This window comes from Biomphalaria glabrata, chromosome 14, assembly GCF_947242115.1.
Source record: "Biomphalaria glabrata chromosome 14, xgBioGlab47.1, whole genome shotgun sequence".
In the NCBI taxonomy this organism is placed as follows: Eukaryota; Metazoa; Mollusca; class Gastropoda; family Planorbidae; genus Biomphalaria; species Biomphalaria glabrata.
In genome coordinates this window covers 28,664,840-28,686,213 of record NC_074724.1, presented here as the reverse complement: position 1 = coordinate 28,686,213, position 21,374 = coordinate 28,664,840, and the positions used below count along the sequence as shown (strand labels likewise).

The following is a 21,374-nucleotide window of genomic DNA, read 5'->3' as shown; positions in this document are numbered from 1 at the left end:
TCATATCCAATATAAATAGGGTGAAAGCCCGATTTGTTAAAAGTTTCGTACTTTAATAGAGATACAATTAGGTACTTTTTGTTTATTTTCAGGGCCTTACTGTTGTAGTGGGTACATTAACATACACTACGGTCTTCGCCATGACCTAAGGAACATTTATGCCAAGTTTTATCAAAACTGGTCAAACGGTTTTGATTTTTATACGGGACATACATACGCCTTACTTTCTGCTATGGATTATATTGTGTTCGCTACTCGGATACATTCTGAAGACATTAATTTTAAAGATAACACATAATCTTTCTCTGCATTAACATACACTACGGTCTTCGCCATGACCTAAGGAACATTTATGCCAAGTTTTATCAAAACTGGTTAAACGGTTTTGATTTTTATTCGGGACATACATACGCCTTACTTTCTGTTATGGATTATATTGTGTTCGCTACTCGGATACATTCTGAAGACATTAATTTTAAAGATAACACATAATCTTTCTCTACCGCCTACTATTGTAGTTTGTTTATCGTAAGTTGTCTTTTATTCCCTACATTCATTGTATTAAAAGTGGTTTTGCAAGAGAGATTAAAAGTTACAGCAAGGGCTTTCAAGAAACTTGTTACGGGGTGTAGTAACCTTATAAGACACTACGAGAACATGTCTTAATCATAGGCTTTATTACACAAGAATGACAAACCAGTTCATAATAACACAGTACACACACACACACACACGCACGCACACACACACACACAAACACACACACACACACACAAAAGCTGACCTAGAAACCAAGCCAGTTTGACACACCAGTACAGATCAGTTCACAACACACAACAAGAAACATAAATATACACAACACCGGAAATGGTCTATGACCAATGTAAACCTGAAGATGCAAAAAAAAAAAAATGAAAAAAAAAAAAACTAAATCTATTTTTAAATTGAAACATTTGTGCTTCCGTAAATTCTTATGCATATCAATTTAGGCCTATACATTCTCCTTCATGCATCAATATATTCATACAAAAACAAATTTCGGTAACTTTTTTTTTTAATATAATAATGGTTGTCCTTTTTATTTCAGACCAATCAAATTTTGTTACTGACCATGGAATTATGAGCATAGTTGCCGTCTCCTGGAGTGGATTAAACTAGAGAATCTTGAGTAAGTAGTAAGCATAGATCCACTTGTAGGCCTCACATACAGCCATGTAGGAAAACTCATCTCATTTTGAATGTTAAACATAGTAATAATAGTAGTAATCTTTATAATCCATGAGGAAATTTGTTTTACAATTAGTGTGTTAAAGAAAATACGTTATAACTAAAAAAAAGAAGAAATACGTTCACACTACTGTCACTCATACGTTACACGTAAAATGTTTACATTAGATAGACCAATTTTTTTCAATGATCTAATTATCAGGGGAGCTAAGGAGCTGTCGTGTCTCTTTTTGTAAACCATAACTTTTATCTCCTTTGTGATTCCTTGTTCCCCAACTGTTGAACATTTTCACCCATCGCATTAATATTGTTGCAGAAATCAAACTTTAGTGATAATATTGGTTTGCCATTTAAGTTAAAACTACAGTAAGGTGTCAAAGCTGATCCTGAACGAAAATATTTTTTTTTATTCCACTTGTGATTTCAACCGCAAGAAAGCCGAAATAGTTATTTAGAAATATCTAATAACCTGGTGAAATTTTGCCACAAAAGTCAGAGGCCTTGCTAAGGTAGGTATCACTCGGTCCGATTAGCCTGAGTTGTGTTGTCAACCTTACCTCAAATTATTCATTTCTTTGAATAAATTTTCTAAACAAAATAAACTTCTGATTGATAATTTTTTATGTTAAAAATAACACAAAGAATGATGTACCTACAATTATTGACGGACGCATCGATTTTTTTTTTAAATAGCGTTATTTGTTTCTGAGATGCAGTAATTTCATATAAGTGTCGCTCGAAGGGATCCGCACCCCCTTGTACCCGCCCAGCCACGCTACTGCCTAAAGTTTTACCCACTTGCTCTCCATTTTGTAGTTCATGTTGGTCTGTCATTTCAGCATATTGCTCGTTCTTGAATCACTTTGTTTCTTGTGAGGGTAAATTAATGGGGGGGGGGGGGTGGGGGGGAGTGAGGGCCTCCCTCTACATCACGTGTTCATCTTTTGATCAGTACTAGAAGTGGAAGATGTCCACCAGGTCCGTGTGTTGGTGTGTGTATGAGAGGAGAGGGGGGTGCATCGAATCTGTACCGGACAGGCTGACCCTTGGAGGTCAATAATTAATTTAATTTGTCAAACTTTGGCGCAATTGTCCTAACATCGTGTAAAGCCTGACTACGCGCTCGCACACAGACCTCATGGAAGTACTAAAGCCTATTTAGGGCGCACAATGAAATTAACCCCACTGATTCATTTAGCCATACACACACACACACACACACATGGGTGTGCCCACAGATTCGTTAACTCTTTTTAACACACACGCTGATTAAGTTTCTCGCTCACACAGGCACATGCGCAAACTAAACTCACACATCAAATAGATGAAATTCATAGGCGGACACACACCCGCCCAATGCAAGGGTAACAGTGTGATCATTGGTCTGGCTGTAAGTCCAGACATTACCCCGACGGTACTCCTCAAGGAAGTATTAAGTACTAGGCGGCCGGAAATTAAATTTGGGAATGATGGGAAAAGGGCCCGAAGGGTGTCAAAACGATTTCTCATTTAATACATCATTTAATCTCAAGGAAAAAGGGGCGCCCCAATAAATCCTTAAGCCTAGACCTAGACACGTATAGAGCAAAAGACGTGTACTTCGGGGTTTATACTTACTGTTTGAGCCAATCAATAGTCATAGAGCCAAAAACCATAAATGTTACATTGATTGTCTCGTTCAATAATTTATTAAAATTTCTTCAGATTGTTTTAAAGCGAGAAATATAATACTTATACATGTGCATGCATGTTGTTTTAATGTTTGATACAATAAATGTTATCTAGCTCTGAAAAAATGGTTTGTATGTGGTAACGAATGTTCAAATATAATATCTATCTATCTATCTATCCATCCATCCATCCATCGATCCATCCATCCATCCATCCATCCATCATCTTCCTTCCTTCCGTCCCTCCTTCCTTTCTTCCATCCATCCATCCATGATCCATTCTTTTATACTTCCATCTATCTATAATACATACAAGCACACAGAGTTTGGTCACGTGTCAGTCCTGCTCCTCTGGTTAAGTCAACACTTGGACGTGTCCACGGCCAGATGCTTGCCACCCAAACACTTTCACTTATTGCTCCTCACAGACTATGAGAGAGTGCAACCCGTAACTAGACTATGGGAGGGTGCAACCCGTAACTAGACTATGGACCACTGGAACATGATTCTGTGCATTGCCTTGTGTCCACACTTTGTGAATGTCCGTTCTACGTTCACTTTAAAGAAAACATTCAATTATTGAACAAGAGAAACAATAAAAAATACTCTAAAATGAAAAATCAAAGCGTATACGAGGTGTAGTTATATCCGTTAGTTTGGACCAGTCTTGTAATTAAGTTTGTTATAGATCTAGATCAATAACAATAAATCTGTGCGACTACAAATGATTTTTACCAATTGTTTTTGCTTAGTGCTATACGATCTATACTATCTATACGACAATATACAAGATAATGTATGCTTACTTTATAACAGAGCCTATATCAACTCACTCTGTCTGTCTGTCTGTCCGTCTGCCGTCTGGTAAAAAAATCTGTACACTTTATTTCTCCCACACCCTTTCTTGGATCAAGTTGAAACTTTGCACAATTTATTCATTGGCATGAATCAATAAAAGAAATTAACCAATCGGTCAGTTAATTACTGGTAATTAATTATCTTGTTTCATACTAACAAGGGAAATTAACCCTTCGGTATTCATATATATATCTAAATATGTAGGGTTTCGCCCCATAAGATAATTGCACACGTTATTTCTCCCACACCTACTCTAAGATTAAGTTTAACTTTAAACAATTATTTACTGTACCTAACAAAACTTTAATTTATTTTAAAAACTTAACCGATTAGTCAATGAATTATTGGTAATTAATTATTGTGCTTGATATCGAATAAGGGAAATAACTTCTACATTATTGAGAGATATAGTTTTAAGTGCGGAGTTCTTTACCTTAGATAAGCATTATTTTTTTTTAAGTATCTATATATATATATATATATATATATATATATATATATATATATATATATATATATAACTCTCTTCATCTCTCATGAGTTTGGACGTGAAGAAGAAGTAAAGGAAAGATCACTCTTTTATTTCTGCGGATTGAGTTATCGCACGAACTTTAGGAGCCTTGCGTGTAGCGAAGACATACAGTATATCATACAAATTCTATTTCCTACATAGATCACGCTCAATAGCAAGAGTTAACAAATGTTTCAATCTATCTACGAGAATTGTTGAACTAAAGTAATTATTCATTAGTTTGAGGCGCAAGAAGCTTCTTTCACCAGATTCCAAAATTACGGGATAATGCCGTTTTTTTTTTATCGCGCATAGGATTGGCATTTTCGTGATTGTGTGACTCCCCATAATGACAATTTTTGTCTATATATTTCAGGAGATATTTATGAGTTTTCTAAAGACTTTAATAATTTCCGGATATTTCCAGGGCTTTTTCGTATATTTTGCAATTTCAGGAGATTTTCAGGAACTCCTGGTAAATCAGGCGGCCGCGGGAAATCTGTTATAAGTTATACAATGGTTTAATTTAATAATTTATACACCTAGAATTAGCACGAGTCCTATGAAAGTGTGGCCCTCCAAAATAGCGCTGTATGCTACGCCGCCGGTCGACTAGTTTATTTATATTTAGCTTTTTCTTTCAAACCCGCGAATAGTGTCAAGCAACTTTTTTTGTTACATTCATTCGCTCTTCAGACACTGAGTTTAAATTCTACTCGAAAAACCAAGAGCCCATGCTCTCTACCTCATACGCGAGTCGTGCGTCACATTCTATAAATACCTCTTCCGGACGTACGTCATCCCAGCCACTACAATACTCTCAGACGCATCTCTTCAGCAGTGCTCGAGAACCAATCATCTCTGGTTAATAAACACCAATTCAAATACTCTCAGAGCCAGCGTTATTTAAATACAACAATACACTCAGCTGACGATCTTTTCACATTTCGATCCAACCAAAGCCAATCGTTATAGTAGGCCTCAATATTGATCTGCGACGTCATAACCTGTGGGCAGTAGAGACCAATAGCTCGTATAGACCTGTGACGTGGCACCGAGCTATTTGTCTCCACTGCCCACATGTTGCGACGCTGAAGATCGGTGTTCATGCCTTCTATGACGATTAGTCTCGATCGAACATGTGGGATTTTAGGTGCATAGACACACAACCTATATCTATAGCGAAATACTCGTAAATGGTATAATGCCTATTATGCCTTAGCACTACTCGGGGTCATGGGCGTGTGTCATATTGGGAGCTTAACATTAACTCTGACCGAAAGCTTTCATGGTTATCGATAGAAAATACCGTCAACGATCAAAACTTTTTTCAAATACATCCATCACATTGTGTGTTTCAGACTATAGCGTAGAATTCGTGGAAGACGGATAGGCTTACTTGGATAGAAGACTGTCTCCAGTCAGCTTCCACAAGCATTGCAGGTTGAGAGGATGAAAGAGAGGCTCCGCGAACCCGTCCCTTCACGCCGATCCTCACGGGAGTCGTACTGCTCGCGATGGCTAGTGGCGGTACATTATAAGAGCGTTTAAAAAGATATTGTTTCAGACCACAGTTTCACGTGAAAATCAAAGTTTAATGACTCCACATTGTCTAACTAGAAATGGATACCCTCCCCTGTTATTTTACGAGCCAATTACTTGATTAATTTCCTTTATTTTTTTTAACTCGTCAGGCGTAATTGGGATAACTCAGTGCATGCTAAATGAGTCATGATGAACTAATTTTTTTGTCCACACCAATTATGTAACAAAAAACACACAGGTGTAATTAAATTCCCTTTTTTTTAAATCAAAATTTGCAATCCATACTTCCCGGATTTACGGTCTTCTCGCCAATTTCTAGTTGTGATTCGTTTTTTTTTTCTTCCTTGTAAAATTTATATTTTGAAATTCCCTGGGAATTTTATGTTGTAACCAAGGATATAATATAATAATGGTGGGCAGTGTTTTTGGTACGTGGGCCGCTTCCGAGTAAATATATTATCTAACGGGCAAAAGAAAATTCACTCTCATCAAAGCTCTTTTTTTTTTTGTGTGAACTTCTAAAGCTTTCTTTCTTTAAAAGTTTTTATGATTTATATTTGTGGTTTTTATATATATATTTTACATCTAATTTCATTAAAGATGCAAACGATTTGCTAAATGAATTTAAAAAAAAAGCCAGCTGTACAATGAAAGAAGGAAGCGATAGAGATGTAGATCGCTGGTGTAACCCTAGGTCCCTGCTTCGAGTCCCGTTAGAAATGTGGATATTTAATAACAGTAAGACCATTGCCAGTGTTTTTCTCATTCTCATTAATCGCGTTCTAGACATCTGTTTAGTAGAAGTCTTTATTCGTTGGGCTGGCGCCATAGCATCCTCTGAACTGTTGGTCTCAAGAATATTTAAATTTTAATTACCCTCCACATGGATCTTTAACTCCGTGGCAGCAAATTTTACCTTCAAACAGCAATCTGTCTGTTAATACATGATTATTAAAAGCGTCACTGTTAGCATAGCTGTTAAAGCCGTCAGTATCAGCATAGCTGGGGTCGATGTGGTTAAACGCTTGGCTTCCGAACCTCGGACCCTGGGTTCGAATCTCGGTGAAGATAAGATAATTGAACTTTGGGATTTTTAGGGTGCCCCTGAGTCCACCGAATTCAAATGGGTACGTGACTTTAGTTGGGGTAAGTAATGGCGGTGGGTCGTTGTGCTGGCCAAATGACACCCTGCTCATTAACCGTTGGACAAATTAACCTTAGCCTTAACATTTTCAGCCCTATAGACCGCTTGACTTTTAACTTTATTTTTCTCTAGTAGCATAGCTGGTATATTCGCCACTAGAAGCATGCTTGTTACAAGCCTAAGTTGCAGCATAGCTGGTATATTCGCCACTAGAAGCATGCTTGTTACAAGCCTAAGTTGCAGCATAGCTGGTATATTCGCCACTAGAAGCATGCTTGTTACAAGCCTAAGTTGCAGCATAGCTGATACATTCGCCACTAGGAGCATGCTTGTTACAAGCCTAAGTTGCAGCATAGCTGGTATAAAAGCCACTAGAAGCATGCTTGTTACAAGCCTAAGTTGCAGCATAGCTGGTATAAAAGCCACTAGAAGCATGCTTGTTACAAGCCTAAGTTGCAGCATAGCTGGTATATTCGCCACTGGAAGCATGCTTGTTACAAGCCTAAGTTGCAGCATAGCTGGTATATTCGCCACTAGAAGCATGCTTGTTACAAGCCTAAGTTGCAGCATAGCTGGTATAAAACCTCAAAAATAGCAAAAGTAGCATGGTCTGTAGTATCGTATCTGCTATATGCGCCAATAGCATTGCATGCTTCAGCAATAGAATCGCTAGTAACATAGTTTTTAAGACGTCAGTAGCATAGCTCTTCTATGGGTCAGTACTTATAATGAGATTAAACCTCATTCGCTTCAGAAGAAATCCACTTTTGAAGGATATTTCTCGCGGACAATTTTTTCCCCCTTTCTCCAGAGTCAAAAGTGTGAATATACATAATTGTGCCATTGACACGAGGACGACTTGTCTCCCCCTGCCCAGCAGACGACAAAATGACTGACTCTGGTCGTGTTCTCTCCCCTCTCATCTGGCAGTTCATTACGCTCGTCATTTGGCCATTCATCTCCCGGCCACTGTCACCTTCAATACAATCTTTATTTTAGCCATCGATTCTCCTCTCTCTCTCTCTCTATCAATGGCTTCAACGGGTTTTTTTTTTCTCGCCTATCATCTCCAACATTGCCCCTCCTCTTGCATGATCATAGGAGTATCTCCTTTCTCTCTCTCTCCCTCCCTCTATCTCTCTCTCTCCCTCTCTCTCTCTCCCTTCTTCTCTCTCCCTCCCTTCCGCTCTCTCTCCCTCCCTCTCTCTCTCCCTCTCTCTCCCTCCTTCTCTCTCTCTCCCTCCCTCTCTCTCTCCCTCCCTCCCTCCCTCTCTCTCCCTCCCTCTCTCTCTCCCTCCTTCTCTCTCTCTCCGTCTCTCTCCCTCCTCTCTCTCTCCCTCCCTCCCTCTCTCCCCCTATCCCTCCTTCTCTCTCTCCCTCAATCCCTCCCTCTCTTTCTCTCTCTCTCTATCGTCCATATATTATTCATGTTTGCCGCCCTCGTTTGGAAATTTGGTAACACTGTTGTTTTATTTTTTTGTCAAATCGTCTATATATTTCTTCTTTAAGATCTAGCTGTCTATCCTCTCTCTCTCTCTCTCTCTCTCATATTCTTCTCTTTCTCATATTCTTCTCTTTCTCATTTATTTCCTTTCTTATCATTGTCAGTCTATCCTCTTAGTTTTTTCTCACCCTCTCCTCTCTTTCTCTTGGTCAATTTCGCCACTGCTTCTCTTTTTTTCTTTTCATTCAAATTTGTTTCGTACTCTCTTTTCTTCTTGATGTTTCGAAATCACGTTCTCTATTTCTTTCTCTCTTTCATTTCACTTACTGCTCCCACATCACTTACTGCTCTCACATCACTTACTGCTCTCACATCACTTACTGCTCTCACATCACTTACTGCTCCCACATCACTTACTGCTCTCACATCACTTACTGCTCTCACATCACTTACTGCTCTCACATCACTTACTGCTCTCACATCACTTACTGCTCTCACATCACTTACTGCTCTCACATCACTTACTGCTCTCACATCACTTACTGCTCTCACATCACTTACTGCTCCCACATCACTTACTGCTCTCACATCACTTACTGCTCTCACATCACCTACTGCTCTCACATCACTTACTGCTCTCACATCACTTACTGCTCTCACATCACTTACTGCTCTCACATCACTTACTGCTTTCACATCACTTACTGCTCTCACATCACTTACTGCTCTCACATCACCTACTGTTCTCACATCACCTACTGCTTTCACATCACTTACTGCTCTCACATCACTTACTGCTTTCACATCACTTACTGCTCTCACATCACTTACTGCTTTCACATCACTTACTGCTCTCACATCACTTACTGCTCTCACATCACTTACTGCTCTCACATCACTTACTGCTCTCACATCACCTACTGTTCTCACATCACTACTGTTCCCATATCACTTACTGCTCTCACATCACCTACTGTTCCCATATCACTTACTGCTCTCACATCACCTACTGTTCCCATATCACTTACTGCTCTCACATCACCTACTGTTACCATATCACTTACTGCTCTCACATCAACTACTGTTCCCATATCACTTACTGCTCTCACATCACCTACTGTTCCCACATCACTTACTGTTCCCACATCACTTACTGCTCTCACATCACCTACTGTTCCCATATCACTTACTGCTCTCACATCACCTACTGTTCCCATATCAGTTACTGCTCTCACATCACTTACTGCTCTCACATCACTTACTGCTCTCACATCACCTACTGTTCCCACATCACTTACTGTTCTCACATCACTTACTGCTCTCACATCACTTACTGCTCTCACATCACTTAATGCTCCCACATCACCTACTGTTCCCATATCACTTACTGCTCTCACATCACCTACTGTTCCCACATCACTTACTGCTCCCACATCACTTACTGCTCTCACATCACCTACTGTTCCCATATCACTTACTGCTCTCACATCACCTACTGTTCCCATATCACTTACTGCTCTCACATCACTTACTGCTCTCACATCACCTACTGTCCCCACATCACTTACTGCTCTCACATCACTTACTGCTCTCACATCACTTACTGCTTTCACATCACTTACTGCTCTCACATCACTTACTGCTCTCAGATCACTTACTGCTCTCACATCACCTACTGTTCCCACATCACTTACTGTTCTCACATCACTTACTGCTCCCACATCACTTACTGCTCTCACATCACTTACTGCTCTCACATCACTTACTGTTCCCACATCACTTACTGCTCTCACATCACTTAATGCTCCCACATCACTTACTGCTCTCACATCACTTACTGCTCTCACATCACTTACTGCTTTCACATCACTTACTGCTCTCACATCACCTACTGTTCTCACATCACCTACTGTTCCCACATCACTTACTGCTCTCACATCACTTACTGCTCTCACATCACCTACTGTTCCCACATCACTTCCTGTTCTCACATCACTTACTGCTCTCACATCACCTACTGTTCCCACATCACTTACTGCTCTCACATCACTTACTGCTCTCACATCACCTACTGTTCCCACATCACTTACTGTTCTCACATCACTTACTGCTCCCACATAACTTACTGCTCTCACATCACTTACTGCTCCCACATCACTTACTGCTCTCACATCACTTACTGTTCCCACATCACTTACTGCTCTCACATCACTTAATGCTCCCACATCACTTACTGCTCTCACATCACTTACTGCTCTCACATCACTTACTGCTCTCACATCACTTACTGCTTTCACATCACTTACTGCTCTCACATCACTTACTGCTCTCACATCACCTACTGTTCCCACATCACTTACTGCTCTCACATCACTTACTGCTCTCACATCACCTACTGTTCCCACATCACTTACTGTTCTCACATCACTTACTGCTCTCACATCACCTACTGTTCCCACATCACTTACTGTTCTCACATCACTTACTGCTCCCACATCACTTATTGCTCTTACATCACTTACTGTTCCCACATCACTTACTGCTCTCACATCACTTAATGCTCCCACATCACTTACTGCTCTCACATCACTTACTGCTCTCACATCACTTACTGCTTTCACATCACTTACTGCTTTCACATCACTTACTGCTCTCACATCACTTACTGCTCTAACATCACCTACTGTTCCCACATCACTTACTGCTCTCACATCACTTACTGCTCTCACATCACCTACTGTTCCCACATCACTTACTGTTCTCACATCACTTACTGTTCTCACATCACCTACTGTTCCCACATCACTTACTGTTCTCACATCACTTACTGCTCCCACATCACTTACTGCTCTCACATCACTTACTGCTTTCACATCACTTACTGCTCTCACATCACTTACTGCTTTCACATCACTTACTGCTCTCACATCACTTACTGCTCTCACATCACTTACTGCTTTCACATCACTTACTGCTCTCACATCACTTACTGCTTTCACATCACTTACTGCTCTCACATCACTTACTGCTCTCACATCACCTACTGTTCCCACATCACTTACTGCTCTCACATCACTTACTGTTCCCACATCACTTACTGCTCTCACATCACTTAATGCTCCCACATCACTTACTGCTCTCACATCACTTACTGCTCTCACATCACTTACTGCTTTCACATCACTTACTGCTCTCACATCACTTACTGCTCTCACATCACCTACTGTTCCCACATCACTTACTGCTCTCACATCACTTACTGCTCTCACATCACCTACTGTTCCCACATCACTTACTGTTCTCACATCACTTACTGCTCTCACATCACCTACTGTTCCCACATCACTTACTGTTCTCACATCACTTACTGCTCCCACATCACTTACTGCTCTCACATCACTTACTGTTCCCACATCACTTACTGCTCTCACATCACTTAATGCTCCCACATCACTTACTGCTCTCACATCACTTACTGCTCTCACATCACTTACTGCTCTCACATCACCTACTGTTCCCACATCACTTACTGCTCTCACATCACTTACTGCTCTCACATCACCTACTGTTCCCACATCACTTACTGTTCTCACATCACTTACTGCTCTCACATCACCTACTGTTCCCACATCACTTACTGTTCTCACATCACTTACTGCTCCCACATCACTTACTGCTCTCACATCACTTACTGTTCCCACATCACTTACTGCTCCCACATCACTTACTGCTCTCACATCACTTACTGCTCTCACATCACTTACTGCTCTCACATCACTTACTGCTCTCACATCACTTACTGCTCTCACATCACTTACTGCTCCCACATCACTTACTGCTCTCACATCACTTACTGCTCTCACATCACTTACTGCCTCCACATCACTTACTGCTCTCACATCACTTACTGCCTCCACATCACTTACTGCTCTCACATCACTTACTGCTCTCACATCACTTACTGCTCTCACATCACTTACTGCTCTCACATCACTTACTGCCTCCACATCACTTACTGCTCTCACATTTTCTCTCCTCCCCTTTCGCCTTTTTTTGATAGTTCTCTATCCAAATAATTCCCGCCTCTTTCCTCCTAACATAAATACTGTATTTTTTTCTAAATCTTAATTTCATTTTTTATGATGCTTTTTAGTTTTCTTATTTATTTGTATTTTCATTTGTTTTCCTTTATTTATTTTGTTTCTTGTCATTGAATAAATAAAAATAAATAAAAAAATTTTTCTGTTAATTCTACTTTCTATTCCTTTTCTCTCCTCCCTCTTTCTCTCTCTCTCTCTCTCTCTTTCTCCCTATCTCTGTCTCTCTGTCTCTCTGTCTCTCTCTAGTCTCATTTGGCTTCTCTTCCATGCTGAATCTTTCACCAGAATTAAATCTCCAGCCTTAGCACACAAGAGTCTCGCGTTATTTCCGAATCAGCGGATCCCAATTCAATGATTCCCAACCCATCTCCCACAGCCCTACCCACCCCATCCGCTTTCGTCTCTCCAACGGTTCAGTTAACAATAAGGGAAAGAATTTGTAAAACAAAAAAGATGTCTACTTGATAGACTCCGAATATAAACCAGGGTTTATTCGTTATCTGATTACATTTACGTTGGAATATATCGCAAATTATCACAATTATTAGGCTATTTGTTTTTAAAATTGAATTTACAAATACTAACTTAATTATGACACTAGTATATCGGAAAATAATTAACTTAACTTATTAAAGTATTAGTTTAGTGTCAATTTTGTTAAAAAATATCTTGGAATTGTGTTGGAATGATCTTACAATTGTGTTGGAATGATCTTAAAATTGTGTTTGAATGTGATCTTTAAATTGTGCTTGAAAGATCTTAGAATTGTGTATGAATGATATAGAATTGGAATGATCCTAGACTTGTGTTTGAATGATCTTAGAATTGTGTTGGAAAGATCTTAGACTTGTGTTGGAAAGATCTTAAAATTGTGTTGGAATGATCCTAGAATTTTGTTGGAAAGATCTTATAATTGTGTTGGAATGATCCTAGAATTTTGTTGGAAAGATCTTATAATTGTGTTGGAATGATCCTAGAATTTTGTTGGAAAGATCTTATAATTGTGTTGGAATGATCCTAGAATTTTGTTGGAAAGATCTTATAATTGTGTTGGAAAGATATTAGAATTGTGTTGTACTGCATATTAAATGTGTCGCTCCATGTACCAATCATTACAATTAGTTTCTGACCCCTCCCTTTTTTTTCTTTTTCCTTTTCCCTGCTGTCACAATGGCGCAGTGGTTAAAGCGCTTGTCATGCCCCCCCCTCCCCCGGGGTTCAAGTCCAATGAATATCCATAACGTTAAAAAAGAAATCTCACATAGTAAAGTCTATGTAAGGTAGGAGCTGGCTAAATGTTAGAGCGCTTTAACATCGACATGTACGTCCTGGTAGTGAAACATTTGATATTATCTTTTATTTGTTAAGGAGTTGAGGACTTTTGATAGAACCATTGATCACATAAAACCACGAAATAGACACACAGATAGTCAGAAAGACCGAGTCAGAGAGAGAAACAGAGACACAGAGAAAGACACAGAGACACAGAGAGAGAAACAGAGACACAGAGAGAGAGAAACAGAGACAGACAGAGAAAAAAGAGAGACTTCGTGTATAACACTTCAACTCTTTGTTTTATAGCAGCGGTTCTCAACCTTTTATGATCGGCGACCCCTTTTTACAATCCGCCGCGAACCCCCCCCCCCCCCCCGCACAAACACACAGCAATAGAAGAATAGACAATAACAATCCATTTTTTCAATGGTCTATGGCGACCCCTGGCAAATCGTCAATCTACCCCCAAGGGGGTCGCGACCCACAAGTTGAGAACCCCTGTTTTACGGAAATGTTTGGCTACTACATCCCTCGACTTCAGCCTATGAAGTCTATAATACAATTCTATAATCAGTAATTCAACTCCTCGTGTTTGTCTGTTTTGTTTTTCAGTAATTCTGGTATCTGAATGGATAATAGACTTCCTATGTTTTATTATAGTCATCACACCTAGGTCTGAATACTTCATTCCTCCTTACGTTTTGTACTCCATTGCTTTACTTATATGGACCAGTGGGGGTAGACGGCATATGGGAGAAGGTTTTCCGTGCTGGATTTAGGGGATTCCAACTCGAGACCCCTTGTTACGTGGCCAAGCCGCAGCCAAGCGATTTTGGCTTCTCAACCACATCCCACATTTCGACGAAATTCTATTTTCAATTTCTATTAAGCAAACATTCAAATAGCATCATATCATTCTTATAACATTTTAGCGCTATTAAAAGGCTCAACACTTTAGCAGATATCCAAGAAAATCGCAGCACAATTCCAAAGTCATTCCAACACAATTGTAAGATCTTTCTAGCAACATTATAAATAGCACCCAGACATCTAAAATTGAACATTAAACATCAATTTCTGGTGACAATGGTCTGCAATAACAGTTTTGAGTGACAAGTCTGTGTTTACAAAGGGCCAGAATCCAAAGGGGGCAGCCAAGCATCCAGTGTGCATTATTTATCTCCCATCTTTCCCATTTTCTTCAGCTTTAAACTTTGGGGCTCTTGTGGGACGCGTTGCCAAGGTAATGAAAGAAGGATAAAAAAGTAGAACAGAAGAAATACGAAACAAGTCATAATACTTGCACACCATAATACATATGGTAAAAAGAGAAGAGACAGAGAAAGAGACAAATTGAAAGAGAAAAAAAGAGAGAGAAATAGAAAGAAAGAGAATGATAGAGAGAAAGAGAAATAAAAAAGGAGAAAGATGAAGAGAGAGATAAAATAAGAGACAGAGAGTAAAATAAGAAGGGAAAAAGGAGAGAGAAATGAAAAGAAAAAAGGATAAAAAAGAGAGATAAAGAAAGAGTGAGAGAAAAGAGAAAAAGAAAGAAAAGAGAGAGAGAGAGGGAGGGAGGGAGGGAAGGAAACTGACTGGAGGTTGAATGTAGACTGGGCTGGAGAGGAGAGGTGGAAGAAATCAATTTTGCTTCGAGAGAAAAACTTTTGTGTGTGTGTGTGCGTGTCTGTGTTTTTTCTCCGTATTGGTAACTTTGTCTGATTTCATGTGATTTGTGAGCCTCTTACTTTTATAGCCTCATATTTTAGGGCGTTTGGGTAAACTAGGTTTTTTTGTGTGTGCTGTAGGATGTTTTTTTTTAAAACATCTTTTCTTTGATGTAATATACATTTATTTTTGTTTCTCTTGCTATAAAGGTGGGTAGGGGTGAACGGGGATGTAGGGCTGAAGACGGCATATGGTCAGTTTCGTTGTCTAGGACTTTATGATGGTGGTGGTATGTCAGGAGAAGCGTTTCCATTATGTTGGTCAGGATAAGATGTAGAGTCGAACTGGCTTGATTCTTTCACAGCCTTTTTTTTTTTTTACAACGCTTATATCAACTCACTCTGTAGTCTGTCTGTCTTTCTGTCTGTCTGGTAAAAAAGTTTGAACATGTATTTTCTTCCATTTGCCATTCTCAGATCAAGTTAAAACTTTGCACAATTATTTATTTAACCTTATAAGATATGAATCAATAAAAAAAAAGTTAACAAGTTGGTTAATTAATTGTTGATGATTAATTATTTTGTTTGATATCGAAATAATGCTACTTAATGAGAGATGTGGATGTATATATGGCTTTAATCCCCTTATTACGTTTTCTGACGTTTTTTCTCCCACTTCCCATTCTCGGATCAAGTTGAAATTTTGCATAATTATTCATAGTCGATGACAGTACATGAATGAATCAAAAGATTAACCAATTAGTTAATCATTTAGTACTAATTAATTAATTTTATTTTATATAGAAGGAAGGGAGCTAAGCCATGTAATTTTCAGATAAATAACAGTAATTGGCGGTTCTTGTACAAGGTTTGTTTATAAAAAGGATTTCATTTTTCTATTGCTTGTTAGCAGTCTGTGGCCTGCTGTTTGATATGTGAAGAAAACTGTGTTGATGTTGTTACTGATCATCTTTATGATTTGATATTGATGTTGATAGTACTACTGGTGATAAATATTACCTTAATGTTGATAGCCCTACTAGTTATCTGAGATGAACTCCAATTGGTAGCAAGGCTGGAAGGACTAGTCCTCCCGAAGAGCCTTGGCGAAAAACTCTGCTGTTTGGCGTAGTGCCTCATAGCTCCCTTACAGGTGACTCTGAGTTGCGGACACTTGCAAGATGTGCTCCACTGTTTCCACTGACTCTCCACAGTGTCCGCATCGGGCATCAAAATTGGGCCCTACTGGTTATCAACATGATGATGATGATGCTGATAACACTTCGTGTCATCCATTTTATGTTCATCTTATAATTGTTCATCTTATAATTGTTCATCTTATAATTGTTCATCTTATAATTGTTCATCTTATAATTGCTCATCTTATAATTTTTCATCTTATTGTTGTTCATCTTATAATTGTTCATCTTATAATTGTTCATCTTATCTTATGATTGTTCATCTTATATTATGATTGTTCATCTTATCTTATAATTGTTCATATTATCTTATAATTATTCATCTTATCTTATTATTGTTCATCTTATCTTATAATTGATCATCTTATCTTATAATTGTTCATCGATATGATGTTGACGCTGGAAACCGTTAGCCATATCATGTTGGTACTCATAACAGTGATGCGATTTGGGAAGAAACAAAGTACCATGTACAAAAAAACAACTTTTAAAAACAAACAAACAAACAAAGCTTTTATTAAGTGTATCAATTAGTTTGAATCTAACTCATGTAACTACATTTGTAATAGATCTAAGACTAACAATAACAAATCTGTGCCATTAAAATTATTTTTTAACAATTGTTTTTGTTTAGTGCAATGTCATGATTTTAGCCTTCTCATTATTGTCACGGTCAAATCGGAAAGGGAATATATTTAGATTCAGTTGTACATGTAGTCAAGATGTTCACAAAAAGAGAACCAAACTTCTTCCAGATTATTTCTCAGTATAGTTGTCAAAGAAAATAAAATGGCCCTCTATTTTCGAGGTATAGCAGATATTAAATACGATTTCAGCATTATCAAAAATTAATTAAACTTTTTAGCAGACGACATCGAGTTGACGCGCTGAAAAAAAATGATGCTTAGACACAGGTGCTGAATTATTTGTAGTTTGTACAAGCGCCAAGTACTATTCACACGATAAGCAAATAAGAGCTACCCGCGCCGGCTGTGCATACCAGTTAAGGCTCTACACTTTAAGTGACGTCATTTGAACCGCAAACAATCCAGGCTCGATGAGTACTAGCAACCCATGTTCCCAGCCCCCTGATTGGGGAAAAACGCAGACGGTCAGATGGTGGGCTGAATGAGCGCTCCGAACCTGTGGGCCCCCACCGCAGGGCAGTCATTTCACTCCGTTAGCTGGCCAGATCAATTTAGATTGAATTGTTTTACAGCGGCGTTCAATTTACTTCATCATGCTTTCTACTTCTGCAGCCCACCCCCTCTCCCTAACATTGCAAGCTCTGGTGTTCTGTTGAATGAGGATCGTGGTTTGGGGATGGAAAGGGAGGGGTATTCCCAGATTCGATTCGATCTGACCATCGGCTGTGACCACGAGGAAATTGTTTTACTTCACAAAGACCAAAAAAAAAAATCTAATTTAGTTTACGTATAGACTTTACTTTTAATTAGTTTTATTTTGTTTCGTCAGGAATGTTGGTTTTAGGTTAGAATTTTGAAGTGCCTATGCAAATATGACGTCACTGTGTCACATGACTGTGTAATTTAGTTGTGAATGCCGTATCTCTACTATTAGCATGTATTGAAAATGTTTTGTCGTTATTTTATCTTAACGACTGGGTTTTTTTTCTTTTACATTTTGATTTGGCATTTACTTAACAAGTATCCCTTTTGTTTTACAATTTATATACAGCATTAAAACTGTCTGTTAGTGTGTCTAGAAGAAATGTATTCATGTTGACATTTATCTCAGCATTTGTTTTTAGTTATAAGCGAGTCTTTGTTATGTATTTATATGTATCTTTGATTTACGTCGATGACAATAAATTATGTCGTAAAGTGTTTAGTGGCATTGACATGTGTCATTTGGTTGTCGACTGAAGGATGTGTAACACATGCATTTGTGCATGATGGAGGCATTGAGACTACGCTCAAACTCGATACATGTCACTGTTGTTATATATGCCAGTGTTGTTACATATGCCAGCGTTACTGCATGTGCCAGTATTGTTATATATGTCAGTGTTGTTATTTATGCCAGTGTTACTACATATTACTGCATTACTGCATATGCCAGTGTTGTTAAATATGCCAATTTTGTTATATATACCAGTATTGATACATTTGCCAGTGTTATTATGTTCGTGCTTCCCCCCCCCCTCTCTAACGCTGGTTCTGATCCCAAATGAGATGCTCTGGAGTTTAAATGTAATAATTTTAAGGGCTTCATCCGGTGCTGAAACAAAGTTTCACGGTATGGCTGGCAAATCACATTAGATCTGTGGCATTTTACGTCTCTTTTCCTTTTGCAACTTCTCGTGTGACTAAAGAGGCCAATCCTTGATACACAGCTGCGATCGCAGGTTGGGCATATATAATCACCAGGCGCCGTTGCATTTTCACCTTTCTTTCTTTAGATCTAGATGTTTTGAAACACTGTGAAAGTCCTCCTGCACCAGTTTTTGTACTCTCTACTTTGCGCTTTTAATTTTTGAAGGAGCAGTCGATGCCATGTTACCCTGTCCCCGACCAGTTTACGGGTTGCCCTGTGTGAGTTGTCTTGACATTCATTGTGTCGTGTGTCTTTGTGTCTGGACACGCTCCCACCCAGTTACCTAATCTTACATCTTTACTTCTCGTCTGTGTATCTTCTTTGTTTTTTTTTTAGTTCTTCGTGTCTTTTCTTTTGTTTCTGTCTTCTTTGTTTTCTTTGTCTACTTTGTTTCATTTTCTTTGTTTTAAAATCTTTTCTTTTTAAAATGTAAACTTTTTTTTGTGTGCTCAATTCTACTTATTGTAGTTGGCAAGCACAAACAAACAAGTAAAAAAAAAACAAACAAACAAACAAGCAAACATTAAAAATATCATCACGATGTAGACTAGAACAATGGCGGGCCCGTCCATTTCCAGAGCACAAAAAAATCTGAAATATCATAATTCAAGAATAATAACTAAATTATTTAACAGAATTTATTAAAGGCTTCATTAGGCTGGGAAAAAGTCTTTACTTTTAAAATGCCATTTTTTAAAATACAAATATTATACTGAGACAAACGTATACAAGTTCCCTTCACTTCAAAGTGTAATTGGAACTTGGAGCGGGTTGCATGAATCAGCCAGAAAAAAACAATTATTAGGGTAAAGAGTAGAGTATGTCTATAATTAAGGTAAACGTCTATAATAATATTTTTTGAAGGCATTATTAGATAATCATTAATGAACTCTGTTTACAATGTTGTGTAGACCTTTATAGAGAAAACAAGCAGAATATAAACGTTTTTTTTTGTAACAAAGCTTATCTAAGGGAAAGAACCTCAATATCACTGCCAGATATATTAACAGTAAAGGAATATGCTCCATTTTTCTATATAAAGCAAAATTAATTAACCACCACTAATTGATTAACTAATTGTTTAATTTTTTTTTATTGATTCATATATTGTCATCAACTATGAATAATTATGCAAAATTTCAACTGATTCGAGAATAGAAGTGAGTGAGTTGATGTAAGCTTTTTAATGTGTGTTACGTTGCCAAAAATGTGTATAATATATTTTTACGTCATTCTATGGAAACATACCGCAATTTAAAAAGAAAATAAAGATTTGTTTTTTGTCTATTAACTTGAACCATGTACACACAAACTACAACTTCAGCTGTCTAGTCAACCCTAAGCCACCCTGGCAGATACAATCATTGCCTCAGACTTGGAGTTTCTATTAAATCAGCCAGACCCGGCTGACAAGATCACTTCACACATCTTCGTGAACCTCCGGCCGGACTCCCCCCCCCTTTCCCCGATCCATTGGTCAGCCCTGAACAGGCCGGTGACCCAAGGCACAATTCGTTTAATAATAGAGTTGTTTCTTCTTTTTCCCTCTTTTCTCTCTCTCTGTGTGTGTGTGTCTCTCTCTCTCTTACTCTTCATTCCTCCTTATCCCTAAATACCAAATAGATGGACAGTAAACGTGGATCATCACATGTACAACCTAGGCTTCTGCTCATCAGTCTACCATTCACCCCCTTCCCCTCCCCTACTTTTTCTGTTCGTGTCCAGTCCCTCTTGACCCTTCCTCATCTTAGCCAAAACATAGAAAGAAGGAACAATAATTAATGGTCGACCCTTACTGCTGTAAATTAAAAATCCATGCCCCCTCTTTTTATTATACTTTAAACAAAAATATTTATTGTTTCGGCATAAATGTAACTTGTAAATTGACTTACCTGCCCGCGGTACAGAAAAGTTGTCTGAGGAAAAAAACAACAACTAGATTGTCCCCCGCAGGTGCCATCGTGTATGAGTTTATTGATGACGTTTGTCATATGTCACATGCTACGCCATGACATCATTACACTGTATTCTCTAACTTGATATTTCCTGTTTTTTTTTTTATTATTTTTTTTTGTATTCCCGCGTGGGCGATAAAAAAAGAAATGAACCTCTTAAAAAAAAGAACAAATCTTGGCTACAAACTTAGCGACCTCTGCGACAACAACAGAAGTGGTACGGTATTTTACCTACGCAGCGCTTGAACTGGTTCATTGTGAGCTGACTAGAACACCCTATAAGCAGCAGAAATACTGGGTCGGCTCGAGACCAATCGTTATAGAAAGCCTGAAGGCAACATCACAACCTGTGGGCAGTTTAGACCTGACTTTAGTTGGGGAAAAGTAAAGGCTGTTGTTCGTTGCGCTGGCCACATGACACCCTCGTAAACCCTAGGCCACA

General features: G+C 38.6%; 1 protein-coding gene across 5 annotated transcripts in view; it reads left to right on the top strand.

Moving 5' to 3' along the window:
• LOC106052517 (nephrin) overlaps positions 1-21,374 on the top strand; it is a 195,777-nt gene that overhangs the window by 72,783 nt on the left and 101,620 nt on the right. For all 5 annotated transcript variants that reach the window (XM_056011050.1, XM_056011051.1, XM_056011046.1 and 2 more), the window contains exon 3: positions 1,088-1,168. The gene's annotated coding sequence lies outside the window, so the exon portion shown is untranslated. The remainder of the gene's footprint in view (positions 1-1,087; positions 1,169-21,374) is intronic.